This window comes from Tamandua tetradactyla, chromosome 26 (genome assembly GCF_023851605.1).
Source record: "Tamandua tetradactyla isolate mTamTet1 chromosome 26, mTamTet1.pri, whole genome shotgun sequence".
Taxonomy (NCBI): Eukaryota; Metazoa; Chordata; class Mammalia; order Pilosa; family Myrmecophagidae; genus Tamandua; species Tamandua tetradactyla.
In genome coordinates, this window is record NC_135352.1 from 38,007,262 (window position 1) to 38,029,585 (window position 22,324).

Consider the following 22,324-nt stretch of genomic DNA (forward strand, 5'->3'; position numbering starts at 1 on the left):
TAATTACAGTTGTGGAAAATTTTCAGAACTATATTGCAAAAGCAAACAGCATAACATTATTCTTCCATTGTTCATAGTCTAGTGCAAAATAGAAACCGTCTAATAAAAACTTTAGAAAACTGTACCAACATATCTCTTCAATTGCCTGCCCAATTTTTAATTCAAATGTCTTCATAGATAAAGATTTTGAACTGTTTAAAATAAGAAAATATTTGTCAATTTATAAGCACTCATTCTTGTCTGTTCCTAAATCTTGATTGAGTTTTCAATTGATTACTAATAATTTAGAAAAAATGCAACATTTTGTTTATCACAGATTATTATCTGTTTCTTGTTTTACAATTACCTGTTTTTACATGGAAACTTTCTGGCTTCGCTTTTATAATCTGCTCTGGAATTCTGGAACACTAGAACACTAACCACAGAGTGCTGAATTTCAGTTTTAACCTTAAGGTAAGCAAAAGAACGTGCTACTTCCTTTCCCTCCATTAGTGGTCTGAAGTATACTAAGCTCTATTCTACTTTTCATTTAAGAGCTCAACACCTAATCTTCAGAAACAGAATGGATCCAAATGATTAGCTCTTTAGAATGCAGACTTTCAATTGTTTGACTTTTTTTTTAAAACTGTCTGAGTTTTTTTTATGTTTTTTTGATCTGAGTTTGGAGTTTCTCAGAAGTACCGAAAGGATTATTGATCTCATCAGTACGGATAACTTCTTTCTATCTTTAACAGTCTGTATTTCTCTCTGTTGCTTCCCATTTTTCTACATCAGTCTGAAAACATTTGTTTTTTTTAGACACCAGTTGTTTGTCAGAATTTCAACAATGATATAATTTTTGTTTCCTAAAGATATTGCAAATATATATATATGTGTGTGTGTATGTGCTAGTGTACCTGTCTCTCTACACGCATACATTCACATATACATACATAAATACATATCCACATATATTGTATGCAAACATATAAGTATTCATTATCATTATAAGTAGGTACAATTCTATGTCCTTTAACTGTCTTTCGTGCAAGACATGTCTAATAGATTTGAGACACTACTTTGATTCAAATATAAGCATGTTTTCATTTAGGGGCAACAATTTATTTATGCATCTAATATTGTTAGTTCTTCTTAATCAGTGGTTCACAAAGTATGGTATAAGGAACCCTACAGACCACTGATACATTATCAAATATACACTGATGGAGAAACAGATTTCAGAACCCAGCTCTCTTCTGTTAAGCCATGCATTAACAAGACTTGCAAAAATGGAAAACCATGTCACTGTTGTTGTATAATTTATTTTGAATAATATGATTTCTTTCATAAAATATGCTAAGCATATTAATATTCAATGAATTTATTTTTATCATACACGTCTATCTCTTAGTTTTGTCTACTATCAGGGACTACCTGGAAGCTAAAAAAAAGCAAACCCTGTACCTAGGTTATAGTCCTAGTGCCATTCTCCTGTGAAAGGAATCAGGGTCCTTGTACAAAAGACTGCTCGGAGCCGGGGGCAGGGCAGACACAGGATCAGCCTGAAGAATCTCTGCAGTGCAGGGAATTAAGTACTCGGAAAAACTGATGATGGCGGTGGGTCAAAGGAGCACAGTAGTTGACTGAAAAATGAATGTCATATGAATTAAAGAATGTCATATTACTCTAGTGTAAACAAAATTACTCTAGTGTAAAAAAAGTCACATCACAATTTCATGTTACAAAGCTTTGCAATTATGACTGCCTTACGGGAGATATAACAGGCAACCTTGAGTTATCTCATACTATATATGCTCAGAAATAAGAACAGCCTTTTATTTTTATTGTTCATACTCTCCTTATCTGATTTTTATTCAGGTTTTGCTAGTTTTGCAAAGTGGGCTACACAATTTTTGCTAAAAAATTTTTTCAAAAAATGTTTGTTATAAAAATTCATCAATATTTGGATATGTTACCATAAATCCTGCTATGATTGTTATTTTTCTTTGAGTAGATTTTAACTTAACAATCCAATTGTGATGTTATTTGTATTTTGTTCATTTTTATCATTTATTTTTAAGGTTCTTGTATTTTGCCAAAAGGTGCACTTTCATCTTAGCACTTATTCATATTATACTTTGAACATTTTATTTGTCTTTCAAGGGTTTGTTGTTTTGGCCTTATTTTTTTCTTTGTGTTTGGTATTTGCAATTATATTTTCTTAATAACTCTTTACAAAGATCACTGTACTGTAAATCCGTTAATTCTTAACTTTTTCTTAATTCTTTTATTTTCTACTTTTGCATAATCTTGGTGACATTTTATTTTGTTATTTTTTGGTGATTTATTTTATAATTTCTTGGTAGTATCCTTGACTTATTAATACTGCTTCTTCTTATCTTATATAAATTGTGCTCCATCTCAATTCTACTGCAACCTGGTTGTTATTCAACATAAATGTTTGCATAGGTTTTAAGATTTGTGAATTAAAGTAATACTAAATAATTTCATGGTTTGAAAAATAAGAATATTGCTAAAATATTAGAAATGTGAAAATTTGTCCTAAGAAATTAGTTTGCATATGCTTGTTTGTAAACATAACTTTTATATTTGGTACAAAATTCTGGACTAAAGAGCTGTAATGAAAGTCATAATTTTCACTAACAAAGTTACAAAAAAATATCCAAAGTTGTATAGTTAAAGAAAACATATGAACTACTATTAAAAAATCAAATTACAAAACAAACAACAACAAAAACAAAAAACTGAATTACATGGCAGGGTGTAAAGTGAAGACTCACAAGTATTTTTTCTTTTAAATTGACTACTATAACTAACCAATTAAAATATTGGTTAGGTAGTTGGAATTTGAAGTGAGTATCTTCAAAGGTAAAGATTGAGATTATTATAAAAGTAACTTTTCAAATTTCCCTAGCAGTCATATGCATAATTATAATTATTTCATATGTAACAATTCCCTCTTCTTTCTTACACTTCTGACAAAAATTCATTATATAAATATGTTACTAAGTTACCTGATTATTAATCATACTGATTGATAGCACTAAGAATTGTCTCAGTCAAAATTGCTGAATTAAAAAAAAAACATGATTTATTCATTGCTGGAGCAATATTAAATTGTCAATTGATTTTATTTAAAAAACAAAAGAATGAAAAATTACTGAGGAAATCACATTTTCTACTAAATTCCTCAAGTTAATCTTTTTTATTTCAAAATACCAGAAGTTGTAATTAAATATGAACTCCTGCTCAATAAAATAGACTTTTTATTTTAAATACATAGTCTCTTCCCTGTGCACTCACTAATAAAATGCCCATAATACATCCAAAATTACATTCACCTTAATTTAGTAAGAAAGGACTCTGCTAATAGATTTCACCATCTTTTATACAGTTGTTGAATTTGAATTCTTAAATTTCCCATTTTAATATTTAAAAAATTTTTTAAACCATTTTTTCAATAAAAACTAAACAAAAATCCCCAACTAGCATAGTAAAAGATATATTTGGAATTGAAACCAGAAATTTGAGGAGAAAAGTCCTACTGCTTTTTACTTAAACTGTGTAAAGTAGGAGGTTAGTGCAGTTAAGTTTGGCTGGGGAGCCCATAATAAAAGGTTCAGAAGATTTAGGTTTTTAGGTTTGGTTCCTGTCTTCAAACTTAATTTTACATTTTCTAAGACTTTCAGTGCTTTATAACATTTTTTTCTATAAATGTCATTAAAGTATAATATGCATGCTTTGGGTTCTCTGCCCTTTTCTACCTCTCTTCAAGAGTAAATCCAATCCAGATTTCTAGCAGCATCAATTAGTTTCCCCTGTCTCATACTTCATATAAATGTAATCATACAATATACACTTGTTTGTAACTGGTTCATTTCACTCAATATTCGTTGTAAAGTCCATTCACATCATTAAATATATTTGTAAAAGCATTGTTTTTCATTCCTATCTACTTAGGATCCCATATAACTTGAATATACCACAAGTTATTTATCCAGTCTAACATCGATAGACATTTAGTAGTTTCCAGTTTTTCGTTCTTGGAATTAAAATATTTCTAAACATTCAGAAAGCATATGCAGACATTTCCATTGGACCTATAAATCATTTCTGAATTGCTCAGATCACATAAATACGGCCAGGCTCAGTAGAACCTCAAAGAGGATTCCAATGCGTTTGGACCAATTTATACACCCAACACCAAAGTCTGGGTTTTTAAATAAATCTGTGTGCTTTCTAACACATTATACAGTCCTATATTTTTATTTTCACCATTCTGATGCATGTAAAATTGCATCAAACACCAATATTCATTGTATTTCTCTGATAACTAAAACAATTGAGCCCCATTTCATATGTCTATTGGCCATTGGATATCTTCTTTTAGTGACCTTTTGAATTCTTACTTGTTTTCTATAATGTGTCTTTATTCAATCTCATTAGTTTCACGGACAAATATGTATCCTGCATATCAGTCATTTTTAACATAAGTAATTTGTGAAAATATTCTCATGTAATCAAAATACTTGGATTTTCCTCTTTTAAACATTTTTCCAGAAGTGGAGACACTCAAAATTTTAATTCTTTTTTTATAAAGTATTTTCTTTCTTACCAGATTTTGTTTCTGTTTAACTAATTTCCATCTACTACAGGATAAATATTAACTTCTGAGCCTTCCTGTAATAGATTTGTTGATTTCCCTCAGACAAATAGATTTGAAATCCACATGGAATCAGTTTGGTTATATACTATCAGGTAAAGAAAAAGATACTATCATAGGAGGATTTATGGTGACATATCCAAATGTCCATGATCAAGAATTCTTATAACACACATTGTTTGATAAATATATATTAGCAAAAATTGCGTAACCCACTTTGCAAAAGTAGCAAAACCTAAATAAAAAAATCAGATAAGGAGAGTATGAGCAATAAAAATAAAAATCAAAAGATACTGAGACAATTCTTAGTGCTATCAATCAGTACCAGTCAGTATCTCCACATGGGTAGCCAGTTCACCCGGCAGCAATGACTAATATGCCATCTGTCGTCTCCAGTCTATTTCACTAGTCTGCACCACACTAACATCATTACCATAGCGTTATATTAAGCATGGATACCTGGTAGTGTAAATCTCCAGCTTTGTTGTTTGTTCTATGAGATGTCTAGGGGGTAGGAGTTAAGAATGGCTACAGAAGGAGATGATGAACCCTCTTCACAGGATAACAATGATTTAACTAGTTAAGGCTATGCGAAAAGTTTACACTTCTGGAAATTGACCTACGGGAATACTACAAATGTACACACATTTACGCAAAAAATTTGCTAAATTGTGTTAAGAGCAGTAAGAATTCCTGGCATGTATTTACAACAGGCTCCAGAATTCTGTGTCATGTAAAATCCATAATCGGAAGATGCCCAGATACAGGGGACTTCCTTATTCCCAAGATGCCAGACTAGCACCATTTCTTCATTCAATCAGGGGCAAGCTGCACACTTACCTAATCCCTCTCAAAGCCTCGTGCTGTGAAAACTGTATTTCGTGTGGCAGTGACCCACATAGAGGGAAGGTCCTGCTCCAGGTACTACAGGGTATAAAATGGAGTCCCTAGTTTTCTTTGCTATAGCTCACTTGGAAGGCAGAGGTTCCATGCAAAGAGAGGAAAGTCATCGCTACCTTCCCTGGTCTACCTGGAGAGTGGGGCTCTCTTTATGGGAAAAGTGGTTGCTGTCCTCCCTTTCAATTCCTGTGTGAATGTGCAGCTGGGAGCCAGACCATAAAGACTACTCCTCTTGGAGAGACTGAATATATTTAGAGCAAAGAATGAGACGTTCGTAACTAATGATCTTATTGGAAACACTGGTGATTTTGGTAGCAAGCAATTAAGACAGGGCTGGTAACTCTATGAAGCTAATAATAGCAAGAAAATGACAAGCCAGCAAGAGGTTTAGCAGAGAGAATCAGAGCATATACAGCTAAGAAGATTCTTCCTATCATATTCATACTGATAAGTCTGTAAGGCCATGCACATATGCTGGGCACATATGTGATATTTTTCCAGGACTTAGTGATGCTAGAACTTCTGATATAATGATATATCTTTGCACTTCTTTTATATCCTTTATTTTTCCTCTGTACCTCAGGATGGGGATTTCTCCACTGACCTTTCTTCCAGTTAAATGGTTCTGTATTGTGTTTTATCCAAACTACTCTTCAATCCTCCCACTAGTTTTTATTATTACATGCTATATTTTTGTTCTAAAAATACTTGACACCTTTGTATGGATTTCGGTTTATTGAGGATATTCCTTGGCACTTTTGTATAGATTCCAATTTACTGAGGGTACTTTATATTCTTTCTTATATTTTTGTCTATTTTTAATGTATTAATCATAGCCATTTTTTTCATGTACTCTCACTCCCCTATCTTTACTTCTAACATTACCAAGAGATTCTCTATGTTTATTCTTGTTTTTTGTTCTTTTTTTTCTCTTCATATAGGCCAAAAATTTTAACTTTAGCCATGACTGGCAATTATTTTTATACTGATCATTTTGTATAAAATAAGTACAAGAAATTCCAAGTGGCTTTACCAGAAAAAAAATTTTTTTCCTAAGCAATTCAATCATGTAGTGAGCTAAGTCACAGTAGAGTGAATTTTTAGTCAAACTTGGACAAATTTTCATGTGCCTGTGTTGCTCAGGAATTGTTTTGCTAAACTTCAAATTGAGAGTTTACAAACTTTTATCTATCTACTCAGATATGAAAGTTTATTGATAATTGACCTCTGTCATTCAAAGGTTCACAACCCAGTCTTTTCTCAAATTCAATTTCACATTAAGTGTCTTCATAGGAAAGCAGTACATGTGCTTTAGACTAGCCCCCTTCTAGTTTGTCTTTACTTATGAGTAAACCATAGATTTTGAAAAGTATATTTTTTAGAAATTGCAGACTAACTCATAAGTATCTCATCGAGACCTCAAGTTTAGCAAATGTAATTGAAAAAAAATATGATTGTGAATACGAGACTCTTCAAACCTAATTTATCAGTCTAGTCCTCTGTAGTCACAGGAACATTTTTAAATTTCTTTCATTCAGAATAAACCTTTAATAAGGACAAAGTTAATCCTTAATTCACATCCTGAATCATCAAGAACTGCAGTGGAAAATCTAGGTCATTTGCCAGGAATTTTAGTTCATTTATTCCTCATTGCTTCCATAGCTCTCTGATGCCTTTAGATTATGGTTTTCAAGATGTAATTGGAATTGTTTAAATGTGCCCCCACTCCAGGGAAATACTGATATGCCAAAGCTTATTACGCTCTACATAGAATTGCAAATATCTTCTTAATCTTACTTTACAACCAAAGTTAACCAAGGAGTTGGCTGGGGATTGAATCACAGCTCCACAAAAAGGCATGTTCAAGTCCTAACCTCAAGCATTGTGGGTGTAAACCCTTTTGGAAATAAGACTTTAAAGCTGTTTATTTTTTAAGGTGTGTGCAAAATGGGTGAGAGTGGTTCTTCATGAACAATGGCTGAAGTCGTTATAAGAAAAGGAATTTTAACATGGAAAAGCAAAGCCATGGAAATGAGTAGGAAGCAGAAATTCAATGGAAACTGGAAGGGAACAGAGAGTACTTAGCCATGTGATAGGAAAGAAGGTTCCCAAGAATTCCCAGACAACCAGAACTCTACTGGCACCAAGAGGTAGCAAGCCTTCTAGCCACTTAATCAAGAGCCAATATTCCAGTTGTTAAGCCAACCCATTGTGTGTGTTTGTCATAGCAACCCAGAAACCAAGAAGGATTGAGTGACATGGCGTTATCATTTCATCTCAGATTTTTAAGAAGTACTAAGTTTAAATCATTTTTATAATGGGTTAAGTATTTTTAAAGTATTAAGCATTAAGAAAAATTCAAGACCTCTGATACCCAACTCCTGTATTCTCCATATATCAAGGGGATTAATGCTGCTGTCTGAATTCAGTCACAAAAAGATGAACATTAGTGATTTTAAAGGGGGATTATGAATTATGAGAAACTGGGGACGCAGCTGTTGGAGAACAAAGAGAAAAATGAGGGGCAATGAGATTATCAAAAGCCTGAGGTTATTCAAACCTAAAACAGAGGATAAGCCCCGTGGATGTAGATAAACAACCTCTCAGCCTCCCTGGTGCTGGAAATTGAACACCTTGGTGCAGGGCTTATAGAGGCTGGACCCCAGAAAACTAAGTGTAGGTCACTGGTCAGCTCTGCTCATATCTCTGAGGCTCAAAATGCTGTCCGTTTAGTAGAAAAATAAAATAAAGTGGCATAATAAAATAAAATATGTGAATGAAAGCAACTGCTGTTGCCAAGGTGAAGGCCGTTGCTGCAGCAGCACTACATATATAGCAATGAAACTGTATCCAGCTTACCAGTCTCACACTAGTGCCTCCTCTTGGCAAAAAGGAAAAGGAAAGAATTGGCAAGAATAAATGTGATGCACTGATTAACATTCCTAATTAACTAAACAGATTAAATGGGAAAAGGGTTTGCAATTGAGATACAGCAATTTAAATCACATAAACCATGCAGGGGCTTGGCCTTGGAACAGGAAAGAAAAGAGAATACTTCAGTAAAAACAAACGAAAAACAAAAACACCCATTCAGTGAAGAATAAGAATTAATGAAGAAGAAGAAGGATTATTCTGGGAATGAGCTTTATTTAATAGCTTTAACTGAATTTCCTGAAGTAGAATACATGTTTGGGATTTTCTGTCAATGATCTCTTTTCTTCTGCCAGAAGACTAAAACTTAATTCATGGGAGATTTATTTAGGGATTTGGTTTGTTTCTGGGATCATAAGATTTTGTTCTTCATTCCTTAGCCCTCATTAATATCCTCTTCCTCTTTTTGTTTTTTTTGCGTCACTTGCAAAGCAAAATTAACAAAATAAAAGTAAAGCTAACAAAGCAATAAGCAAAAGCATTAGAAAGGGACAGCTCTGTTCCTTCTCTTTTGTCGCGTTTCTGTCAGGTGGTGGACCACTGTCAACACTACCTCCAAAGCACTTAGTATGCATCTTGGGGGTGCCCATCCATAGTCACAGTGGCAATGGTTTTTATTGTTGCACACCCCCATTCCGTTACAAGTTTGACGTGAACACTTTGCAAAAGAGACATACTAACGCATTTCCTGCAGATACAGATATCTCTTGGACCACACTTCGTGCCATCTTTCACTTCACCAATATCAGGAATGGTCATCCCAAAATGATAGTCAGTGCCCCAGCAGGTAACACCATGGAAGTCAATGCTATGCACAGTAGAATGCTGCTCCAGTTGGGGTATTTCCGTCACGTTCACACACTGAATTCTCCCACACAGGTTATCAAAGACATTACATTTTACATATTTATACTGATTTTATTCAATCATGCCACAATGTCCAAAACGGTCACCACGGATGTTGATTTTTTTCACAACAACTCTGATTTGCGCTCTTGGCTCCTTTGCCAAATATCATCCTGCACTGTTCATCGCGGCTAGTACAGCTCTTTTTGAAACAGTAGCCATCACTCAGGCATGGCGTTCCATCCTGCACATACACATCTTCTGGGCATTGAGCAGAGGCTCCGTCACACCATTCTGGAAGATCACACTGACTGACCTCAGCTCTGCACACGTCGCCTGATGGCATGATCTTGCAGTTTTGACAACACCCCCCAAAAGCACAACGAGCCCCAGGAGTTAGTTTACAGTTCAGCTGACAACAAGGATCATTTTTACAAGATTTTAAAGTTACACAGTCACAAGCCTCTCCTCCTTCAATGACACTGTTTCCACATCGCCTCAATGTAACTAGTGCTAGGGGATTTGCTTTGCTGCTCACATGTGCCTTTTTGGAAACTCCATCCCAAAATTCAGCATAACTGCAATTGCTGAATACATTTGCTTCAGTTTTTTCTGCGAACATTATGCATGTCTTTTTCCCACATGTACAGAGTCTGGTATCATGACGCATCCCTAAATTATGACCAAGTTCATGCGTCATAATGAACGCAAAATCAGTTTAGCTTTTTACCACTGAACCTAACAACTGCACAATTAACATGAGCTTGACATACTGCTCGAATACTGGCCAAGCCAAGATGGACACCGAATGGCTTATCTGCAATAAGATGTAAAACATCATCGGGAATACGGAAATTCAATCCTTGAGACTTCCACTTGCAAAATTCTGTCAAAAGAAAGGTTTATTCCTTCTTGTGTAAGGATGTCTCCTGAATTCCAGATCTCAATACCAACTAAAATTATTTCAATATCCAGTGGTACATAATAGGTACCTACCATACTGATAATATTGAAAACTTCCTCCTGCACTTTTGTCTCACTACTGCCAAGAGTTCGGTATCAATTATAGTTTACTACTACTGCCATTTCAATAGTCAACAGGTGGGTCCACCATCCTTCATATGAGCTTTGCTTCAAAGTGTGATTATCACTCTCCTGAAACTTTAATTGTCGCATTATTTCCTCTTCTGTCAATCCACATCTCATGGGTAGGAATTGTGTGTCATCACTGTCCATCTTATACACCAAATGTTCAAATGTGGCAGAAAACATTTTGGGTTTGATTTCATAAGTGATATCGTTTATCTGCAGCGTTCCTTGAAAGCCCCCAAAACAGGTACTGAGGACAACAAGCAATTTGGGGTCCCCCTCCACATAACCATGATAGTAACAGTCATTCTGAACATAGGGATGGTCCTCAAGGAGGGCACCCTGGTCTGTGTAGGTGAACACTGGGAGGTTCCTGGCCAGAAAAAGCTTCTTGACCTTCATGTGGACAATGTGTCTCTGGCCCCCTAAGTGTAGGCTGTAGGAGAGCCAGCCTGAAGCCCTTAGGTGCTTCCCTCTTCCAATTATCCTCAAGGGAATCACCACTTCTGGGGGGCTGTGGTGCTGGGAGGACTCATCCTTGGACCATCCAGTGAGGACCAGGAACACCTCCAGCCAGAGCAGCAGGAGAGTGAACCTCACCTGCAGCAGGACCTCACCCCCAACCATTAGAGAGACACCATGAGAGAGACTTTTATGAGGGCAGAAGAGGGCAGGCAGGAGGCACTGCTGGTCTCGCTCCTCCCTCTTAGCTGTTACAGCAGCATGACTTGTAGGGTTCTATCTTCTGCCAGAGTTGAAGGATCAGCACAGCAGCACTATAAGAAAAAAAAAGGAAGGGTGGAGATACGCACTGTTCTGACTTGGCTAGGACTGGTGAGGAAGAGAAGGGTATGGGATAGAAGGGAGTATGTTTGGTTCAAAATATGCCTGAATATACTGCCGTGTATCAGCTCTTTAAAATTGATGAAGCAGAATTAGACTGGGGGTGTAGGCAAAGGATGACTATTGGCTAAAGTTTGATCAGTACTGAAACTGGATAATCAACACATAAGCCTTTATTATACTTGTCTCTAAAAATTAAATATACTTAGAACAAAAAGATTTTAAGGGAAAAGAAAACACATCATTCTTTACTGCAGTGACCTGATATCTTTCTTGTTGAATTAATGTAAATATTAATAGTACCTCCTTTCAGTTTGAAGTCAGTTTGAACTGACTGTCTCACTCAGGAAACATAAAAATCTCATATATTATTTTTCTCATAAACTTTGCATATACGTCTCTGTAACAGTGTATGTTTCTGGTTTCTGTGAGTCTCTATTTCTCTTGAAATGTTCACTCATTTCTGCTTATTTTATGTTGATTCCAAGTTCCTCAGCCTCTTCTCTCTAGATGTATTTCCCAATGGTGCCTGGAAACTTTTCTCTATGAAAATCAGCAACGATCTTCTTTCTATTCACATGTCCACGGAAAGCTACTTATACTTAATTTTATTAAAACATATAAATCAACAAAATGAAGTTATGTGGGATGGAAACTTTCCATTCTCAGAATGTCCATTCCCCGTATAGATCAGATTCTTGGTCCCAATGATTTTGCATTAACAAAGCCATTCCCCGTTCTCTGAAAGAGGCTGCCATCCCATTTCACCACTTCAACTTTTTCTCACCCTTACCCTAGCTCTACAAAGCAATCCTAGAGGAATCCAATATCTGATTTACAAATTTGTTCTCTGGCAGTAATTTCACCTACATTTTGACTCCTTCTAAAAGCATTCAACATTTAGTTTATTTTGCCTTAAAAACATACCTTTACAGATCTTTAGCTATCGACCTGTTTCTTATTATCACTCACAACTATGCTAACTCTTCCATTTTAAATAGTTGACCACAACTATTATTTTTAATAAAAACGAAGTGCTCACATTTCTAGAAGACTCAAATTTTATTTAAGTTTTTAAAATATTTCATAATTCCACTTATTTTTCCCCACATAACCACGCTCTAGACTCCACCAATTTAACCATTTACCAAAATCTTCAATCCAAATTGGCCTTATCATTTAATCTGCTTTCCAAACTCAGTGAAGAAGCAATGATAACTGCTGTAAAAATAAATCCCATACTATAATGGGGGGAGCAATTAAAAGGGCAAATCATGCTCATAATTGTGATGAGCTATATCTATAACTCAGTATAAATGATGAAGTCAGGAAGTAACTTCAGCATTTAATAGTTTGTCCTTGGTTTTCTGTATTTCTTCTTTTCTGAATTTCTGAGTTTCCTTAACTATATAGGGTGCCAGGCTGCAAATGTAAATTATCTTTTGCTTTTAAATTGTTACTATTGACTTTCAATTGTGGTAGGTTAAATTATAAAACCAAGATTTTCACGTTATCCTTGTTTAATATGGATTTGATATTTGTCTTAATGCCATGTGATTGCAATTCATTGAGAAGGTCTTGTTTCAGACTGAATAATGTCATAATAATTAATGTAATCCAGATTTTACTTGCATTACTTGGGTACATTCTCTAGCTAAAAGCAAGCACCATACTTCCCAGAGTGTAGTAGACCCATAAGAAGAAAGCAAGATCGCTATATAAAATTTTGAGGATGAACTTCTGTAAATAGTGAGTAAAATCTAAAATCCTGATTTATTATCTATCTTACTCTTTATGTATTTGTAGTAAACATTATGGAGAATAAATAGCTATTGTAATGGAATTGATTAATTGTGAATAATATAATACTGCTGTAAATGAACTTAATCCGTATAAATCTGCCAGAATTTATTACTAAGTCTCAGCTTGGCAGAGGTTGATGACTGAAGAAGACTCAAAAAGACTTTGATCTAGATCTTCTTTTCCTTTATTATATTATTTATATAATGAATCCAGAGATCACATGAACTGAGAGAATGTAACATTTTCATTAATGATGTGGACTAGTTCCATTATTGCACAGAGCTTTCAAATTAGAGTCTTAGATTCTTCATCTAAGTTCTTTCCTCTTCTTTCCAAATTTTCTGCAAACTCTTCAATACCTGTACCAAATTACCAACACCCTTCTTACTTTTTTCTTTGTTTTGGTAATTGCAAGAAACAACCCATTAAAAACACAAAGTAGTGCCTCCAACCAAATAAGGTACAAAAGAGCTAGAAATATTAAGGAACATAAAACCTCATCAAGATTTCAACTCTTAGCAATAAAGAATTCTACTTTGTGCATGTTTCTACATGTGTGTTTGCACCTCTACACACTTATGCAAATACTGGGTGTTTCTTGTCCTCACCAATACACTGTGGAATAACTTACCAGTAGAAGAGTTAATGTTTTCCGTGATTTTTTCTAGCTGTGACCCTAGTCATAGGCAGTTTATGATAGACATCTCAATAAACAAAGGTTTTTAATTGAGACTTTACATGGCAATACGAAATATAGATCTCCTTTTTGTCCCTCAATTTGTTAAATTCTAGATTTCACTGCTTGGCAACAAGACTTTCTATGCTCTACAGACCATAGCAACAAGCTTTGATTCTCCACATCCTGGAGTCATAATTTACAGTGAGCTTTATTTTAATTTCACTTAATTATGAAAGACAAGTTAGTTTCCTCACGCATCCTATACACTCCCTACACACAGTATGCTCATTTCTGCCACATTGCTCAGACTGCTGTTGGGAACCTAGATTATTCACTCAACATTGAGCAATATTATGGAACGCAATAAGTCCTCAATAGCCATAAAAAATCACCTCCATTGTAAATCCTTTTCTAATGATGCCATAAGTCAATAATCATCTATAAGTCTCATTATAATTTCAGATAATAAATAAGAGATACTTCATTTCTGCATACAAATTTGCTTCATCAATGAGGGAGAACTCTTGTCACTAAGAAAAGGCAAATATAAAATTTTGAGGAAGGGATCTGATGACTAAAATAGTGTGGGGAATTACTTAATAGGAAAATTAACTTGGCACTTATGAAATAGATCTCTATGAGATATCTGCCCTTAGTGGGTTGGTGGGAGTTTACAGTGGGAATAATTTTGGTTGTTTTTTAACCTTAAGAGTTTGATACAGAAAGGCGTTTTTCTCTGGTGATGTTAGTGTTATAGACTGAATCATGTACTACACAAAAGACATGTTTGCAGTTTTAATCGCATTCTAGCTGCTGTGAACCCATTTTAAATCAGACCATTAGATGCTGGATCTTGTCAAAAGCATTCTACATCAATCAAGATGATCATGTTAATTTTTCCCTTTTGATTTTTTAATATGGAGTATTATATTGATTTTCTTGCATACCGGGAATAAAATCTACTTGGTCGTGGTGTATAATTCTTTTAATGTGTTGTTAAGAACTATTTGCTAGTATTTCGTTGAGGATTTTTGCATTTGTATTCATTACAGAGATTGGTCTGTAGTTTTCTTTTATTGTAGTGTGTGTATTTATTAGGTTTTGGTATTAAGCTGATGTTGGCACCATAGAATGACTTAGGCAATGTTCCCTTTTCTTCAGTTCTTTGGAAGCTGTTGAGCAGGATTGGTATTAACTCTTCTTGTAATGCTTGATAAAACCCACCTGTGAAGCCATCTGTCCTGAACCTTTCTTCCTTGATATTTTTTTGGGGGGAAAGTATACTTCTCTATTTATGGCAACTCCAAAGCCCATGAGCCGAAGAATGTGTTCATCTCTCTTAGGTAGGGGTCCTCTGGCTCCACTCTTCTCTGTGGATGGCTCAGGTGGGGGTCTTTTGGCTCCAGGTGGGTCAGCTGCTGTCAGGTGTCATCTGTCCTTGTCAAGGGCCTCTCTCCCTTTTCAGGTCCCTGTCTTAAGTTTTTGATGACTGAGTCCATCTCTTTTCTTGTGATTGGTTCATTGTGGTCTTCTATTTTCAGTGTAGGTTGTTTACCTATTTCTAGGCAACTGTCCATTTCATCTAAGTTGTCTAGTTTGTTGGCATGCAGTTGTTCATCCTATCCTCTTATGGTCTATTTTGTTTCTCTAGGGTCCATAGTAATGACTCCCTTCTTATTTCTGATTTTATTTATTGCATCTTCTCTCTTTTTTCGTCTTTGTCAGTCTAGCAAGTTGTTTGTCAATTTAATTGACCTCCTTAAAGAACCAACTTTTGATTTTGTTGATTCTCTCTGCTGGCCTTTTTTTACTGTTCTCAATTCCATTTTTTTCTACCATAATCATTGCTATTTCTTTTCCTTCTGATTACTTTGGAATTAGTTTGTTGTTTCTTCTTTAGTTTCTTCAGGTGTTCAGTTAGGTCTTTTGTTTTACTTATTCCTTTTTAATGTCAGCATTTAAGGCTATAAATCTCCTTTTCAGCACTGCCTTTGCTGCATCCCATACATTTTGGTATGTTGTGCTTTCATTTTCCTTTGTCTCAATATATTTATTGATATCTCTTTCAATTTCTTCTTTGGCTCACTGATTAAGAGTGTGGTGTTCAACCTCCATATAGTTGTGGATTTTCTAGTTCTCTGGCTATTAATGTTATTTCTAGCTTCATTTCATTATGATTAGATTAAATGTTTTTGGATAATTTCAGTTTGTTAAAATATATTAAGATCTATTTTGTGCCCCAAAATGTGGTCTATCCTGGAAAATGGTCCATGAGCACTTGAGGAGAATCTGTAACCTGCCTTTTGGGGTCCATGTTCTATATATATCTTTAGGTCTAGTTCTTTTATATTATTTAGTTTCTCTTACTGATTCTCTGTTAGATGTTCTATCTATTGAAGAGAGTTGTGTGTTGAAGTTTCCCCCTATTATTGAAAAACGCATTATTCCCTTCGGCTTTGCCAGTGTTTTCCTCATGTACTTTGGGGCACCTTAATTAGGTGTATAGATATTTATGATTGTTATTTATTCTTCATGCATTGCCCCTTTTATTAATATATACTATCCTTCTTTGTCTTGTAACAACATTTTTACATTTAAAATATAAATTTTTTGATATTAATATAGCTACTCCAGCTTATTTTTTGGCTACTATTTGCATGGAATATCTTTTTCCATAATTTCATTTTGAGTCTATTTGTATTTTTGAGTCTAAAATGACTCTCTTGTAAACAACATGTAGATGGATCGTAACTTTATCTGTTCCTACCTATCTGAACAGTGGGGATTTTAATCCATTAATATTCACTGTCATCACTGTAAGGGCAGTACTTATTTCAACCATTTTATCTTTTGAATTTTATTTGTCAGATCTTTTTTTTTTACCCTTTTAGTTACCCTTACTGGTACTCTTCATTTCTATATTTTCCTCCGCACCTTTTTCTCCTGTCTTTTCTTTTCATCCAGCAGCATTCACTTTCGTATTTCTGATAAGTCTCTTGGTAACAAACTCATTATCTGTTTATCTGTGAAGATTTTAAACTCTCATTTATGAAGGACAGCTTTAGTGAATAAAGAATTCATGCCTGGCAATTTGTTTTTCTTTCAGTATCTTCATTACACCATACCACTGCCTTCATGCCACCATAGTTTCTGATGAGAAATAAGCAACTATGTTAATCAGGATTCTCTAAAGAAACAGGAGAGGGTTGCTGGCTGAGGAAGCAATGAAAAAATCTTTCTTCCTTAAAAGCCCTTGAATGATGTGATTATCTCTTTGTGAGAGATGCTCCTTGCCTTAGTTGATCACAGATGTAATCAGCCGCAGATGCAATCAACTGACTGATGACTTAATACACTGGCCTGAGGTTTTATCAACCAGACATGAAATATCTTGCAGCAATGGTCAGGCCAACGCTTGCCCGTCCAGAAAGCTGGGCATAATCCTTAGGCCAAGTTGACACCAGAACGTAACAAGCACAAGCATTTAGTTCTATTTGGTTTCTCTTATACAGGAATCACTTTTCTCTTGCTGCTTTCAGAATTCTCTTCTTCTCTTCAGCATATAACAGCCTGAATACTGTGTGTCTTAGAGTGGTTTGTCTGGATTAATTTTATTTGGAGTACCTTGGGATTCTTGGATTTGTATATTTATGTCTTTTATAAGGGTTGGGAAATTTTCAGCCATTATTTCCACAAGCATTCTTCCTGACCTTTTTCCCTTCTGGGACACCCGTGATGCACAGTTTGTTTGCTTGTGTTGTCAATCATTTCCCTGAGACTGTTCTTTAATTTTCCATTTTTTTCTCCCTTTGTTCTTTTGTGTGGTCAAATTTAACTGCTCTGTCTTTTAGCTTGTTGATCATTTATTTTGCCTATTCAACTCTGCTTTTGTGTGTCTCTAGTGTATTTTTAATTTCCTCTATAGTGTCTTTCATTTCCATAAGATCTGTTATTTTTCAATGTATTCTTTCCAATTCATTATATTCACCCTGTGTCTTTTTAGTAGCATTTATGTTTATAACCATCATACTGAAGTTTTTAGGAGATGCATTTGAATGTCTTTAGTTTTTCCAAATTCTGTGTCTCCTCCAACTTTTTAATATGTTCCTTTACCTGGGTCTTCCTGAACTTCAGTATGCCTTGTGATTTTTTTTTTTCTGATATCTGGTCGTCTGAATATTTTGAAATTTCTCTCTTGTCTGGGTTTTCATTACTGCTTGGGTTTGACAGTTGGATTGCGAGTATTTCATGGCCAAGACAGGGCTGCGTACCTCTGCTAGATCCACTGGGCCCTGGGATAGGGTTTGGAAGGATTCCAGAGAGTCCTCTTTCCCCTGCACTTTCCATTTTGTCCAGCAGGTGGCACTCTTCAACTACCTATTTCAACTCTGAAGCTGTGGAAACAGTGGCACCCTTCAGTGCCTGAGTGGGAGGGGCTGAAACAGTGGGGATTCCCATATTCTCACTTTGTGGCCAATATCTGGCTCAGTGTTAGGCTGTGTCCCCCTCTGTAGTTGGAGCAATGGACTCCCATAGCCAGCCTAGTCTAGAGCCACACTCACCAGGCAAAGATTGGGCTTCTTGCAGCTGCTTCACTCAAAGGTGCAGAATGGGCACCAGGAGTGTGTAAGCAAGTACATTCTTTGACCTTCATCCTGCACTGTCCAGGGTGTTGAACTGCACTCCCATTTCGTGGATCTTCAGACAGCTGATGCAGTTTCTGCCAGGCTACTCCCTGCCATTCCTCCCCTAGTCCTCCATTTTGGAAGCCCTTCCTTGGGGCCCTTTTGTTTTCAGCATTCCTCAGCAGCATTCACTTTCTCAGCAGTTTGCTATTCTGTACTGGATCTCCATGGACTTGGGTCCCCGTGTGTGCGTGTATGTGGTTATCTAACTCTGCTGTGAGTGTGTTTATAATTTTTATCCCCAGTAGGAGGTGGGAAAGATCCCAGCAGCTGGCACTTCCCAAGCCCCATGGGACCAAGTGAGGGGAAGGAGGAGATCGCCCATCTGGGATGGAGATTTCTTACCTGGTGGTTTTCTCTTTCTTTGATTGGGCATTTGTGGAATCCTTCTTCAGTCTCTGTATTCCTCCAAAGTTCTAAGGAAGTGAGATTTGTCCCTTTTTTTTTTTGTTGAATCTTTGGGAGATTTTTCCTGGGGATATCTTACATCACTGTGTTGATGACATCACCCACTCAAGGATGTCTTTGAGGGATTCAGGATTTTAGTAGAGGAAGTAAATTGCAGGTGTGGTGGAAATAGCAGAAGTACACTTTGAAGCAGAGCCTGAAGATGTGATAGAGGTGCCACAATCTCTTGATTAAACTATAATGGATGAGTAAAGAAAGTTGTTTCTTGAGATGGAATCTCTTCCTGGAGAGGATGCTGTGAAAATTCTTGAAATGAAAGCAAAGCATTTAGAATATTACGTCAACTTGGTTGATAAAGCAGAGGCAGGGCTTGAGAACATTGACTCCAATTTTGAAAGAAGTTCTGTGAATAAACTGCTATCAAACAGCCTTTCATGCTACAGAGAAATCTTTCACGGAAGGAATAATCAATGTGTCAGATTTCATTATTGTCTTATTTTAAGAAATTTTGACATCCACCCCAACTTTCAATAACCACCACCTGATCATTCAGTAACCATCAATATCGACATAAGACCCTCCAGCAGGAAAAAAGATTATAATTTGTTGAAGGCTCAGATGATGAAAAGCATATTTTAGCAATACCATTTTTAAATTAAGTTCTTTATATTGTATTTCAGACATAATGCTATTGAAAACTTAGTAGAATACAATCTAGTGTAAACATAAATTTATATGTACTGGGAAACAAACAAAAATCATGCGTCTCACTTTATTATAATATCAATTTTACTGCAGTAGGCTGGAACAAAACCCACAATATCTCTAAGACATGCTAGTATTTTGCATAATTTAGAATTGAAATACAATCTTTATCAATCAATTAACCCATTTTTCACAATGAAATGTCCCTATTTGTTTCAGGTAATAATTTTTTTATACTGTCTACTTGGATATTAATAGAACCATTCTCTATTTCTTGTCATTATCATTTACTAGAGGTATCATTATCCATCTTTTTCTATTCAACCTAATTGCATTTTCATATTTGAAGTTGTATTATTATAGACATTATAAGGCTGTTTCTTGCTTTCTCATCCAATTCAATAATCTTGGTCCTTTACTTGGATCATTTAAATCATTTGATATGTTGTTTAATGTATTCTATTTTCCCATCTGTATTTTGTACCCTTTTTCTGCTTTTCTGACTTCTGTTAGAATAATTATGTATTACTGTCATCAGGGAAGTATTATTGGAAAAATAAAAGGATAACAGAATATGTTACCATGTCATGGTAGAAAATCATGAAACTCTTAGTTTATAAAATTCTGTAGTATCTGTTTAATTAGATACTATATTAATGACATTGTGTATGTCATTTCTTCTTTAAAAGACTTGCTTCTACGAATCTTATGAATATAAACTAAAATATAAATTTCGATAGTCAATTAAGACTTTAAAAAATGCATGCAAATACATTCCTGAATCAGGGAATAGAAAGAAGCATCATACAAAAATTGTTTCTCACTCATATTACTTATTAAATCAGCCAACTATTAACTACTGCTATTTGACAGTTTCAGCTAGTCATTCTGCTGTTTTGTTTCAGTGATAGAATTGATATAATAGAAAATGAAATATGCAGAACAATATATAATTGTTCAATAAACACTTATTTTTAATATTTTATATTGCAAACATAACACAAAGGTGAACAATTATTTATTATAATATTATTTCTTTTTGGTTCTTTCTGGTATGTCTGCATGCCTATCTGCCTCTCAAGAAAGTGGGCCACCCTGGAAAAATTGCTGGAGCTATGTGTGGCATGTAGTAGCTTTCCATGAAGGTTGACATCAGTCCTTCCTATCTTTTACATAAATGTTCTCCATTTTAAGGTGAAGTCTTCCCCCGCTCCCTTCTCACCATCCGTTCCCTTACCTCTCTTTGATCGAGCCTAGACTTATCCTCGGCTTGAACTATAGAACATGACAGAAGTGGTATACTGGCCCTAGGATTCCGGGTCATAAGAAGCTCCATATTACATACCCAGGACTCCTGGATTAATGGCACTTGCAACACCCTAGAGTAAGGAGACTATGCTGCTTCAGAAGCCATACCTAGACTCATTAGTACACAGACCCTGCTAAACCTAGAAACCCAGCCATCTCTGGCAAGCCAACAGAAATGTGACTGAAAGTGTCAGAATTCTCCATAAAGGCAAGTCAGCATCTGAATGCCACCAAGATAACTCAGTCAACATCATAAGGAGAAAAAAAAAATGCCTATTCAAGACTTTCCAGAATTCCTGGCCTGCACAATTTTTAAGAATAACAAAATAGGTTTTGTTTCAAGTCACTAAATTGAAGTAGTTACTTAAATAGCAATTAACAATCTGAACAGCATATGCCCAGCGAGATTTTCTGTGGACAAACTTCTGGCTCACCCTTCCTAAGACAAAGTAGTCTCCAACTTGTTCATATACATAAAACAATTCAGGAAAGAGAAATTCTTAAACAGGCATCTGAGGTAGTCAATGTAGATTGTATCTGATTATGAGAAGAAAATGAACAGTGATTTTTAGACAATGTTCTGGCCGATAGAGCTCTCAGGTTTGTACCTTTCCTGCTCTGCCTAAAACAAAATAAACCCAAACCTAAACCACAGAAAATGTGGTGAACCAAACCAAATCAAACCCAAAATATAAAGACTCTTAGGTAATTATTGATCCATCAATAAATATAATTGTCTCCCTGATTATTGACTAAGAATCTCCTTGAGACTCTCTCCACCAAAATTTTCTTTACATATTGCAAGTCTTCTTCTACTAGTGTTTGAGTTATTCTTTGACCTATATCTGGAGTTCCACAGAGAGGAAAATGTGGAGCCTACCCAAATATGTTGGCAGTCCCAAACCCACTTGATCTTGGTTTCATATTACCGATTCCTCCCATAAGTGCCTAGTATGACAATCAAGTTCTTTGGCTCTATTCTGACAAATTCATTTTCTTCCAGTATCATTATTTGTTCACATTGTGACTTAAATATGGACAATTATTTTTCTGCCAGTGTCAGTAATGCAAAATTCCTGGAAGTAATGTCACATTTCTGGAATTTTATAAGGATCTTTTGAATAATCCCTTTTCTGTCTTGGTTTTCTGCTCAGTCAACTAGGGGATAATGACTCAAACTTTTGACTTAACTTTACAGTGCATATATTTAGAGGTTTTATGGGATAGCTTTGGGGGCAGATAAGCTGTTCTCTTTCAACTGATAAATGACCAGGGTTTGAATTTTAAATTCTATGGAAACTGAATTTAAAATAGACATATACCTCAAAGAGCTTAGAACAAAGAGAAAACCAAATTTCCACCAAGAATCATCACTTTTTTCTTCTTTTTTTTCAGTATGCTTAATCTCTAAAACAGATAGCACATGCATTTTTATCTCTATAGGCCTGTCTGAATAAGACTAAA

The 22,324-nt window shown here is 35.4% G+C and overlaps 1 pseudogene across 1 annotated transcript in view; it reads right to left on the minus strand.

Moving 5' to 3' along the window:
* Nucleotides 1-8,702: 8,702 nt before the first annotated feature.
* Nucleotides 8,703-22,324, minus strand: part of LOC143669763 (disintegrin and metalloproteinase domain-containing protein 20-like) — a 74,470-nt pseudogene continuing 60,848 nt past the window's right edge. Inside the window, exon 5 of the transcript XR_013169048.1 lies at nucleotides 8,703-11,205. The product of XR_013169048.1 is annotated as a disintegrin and metalloproteinase domain-containing protein 20-like (transcript). The remainder of the gene's footprint in view (nucleotides 11,206-22,324) is intronic.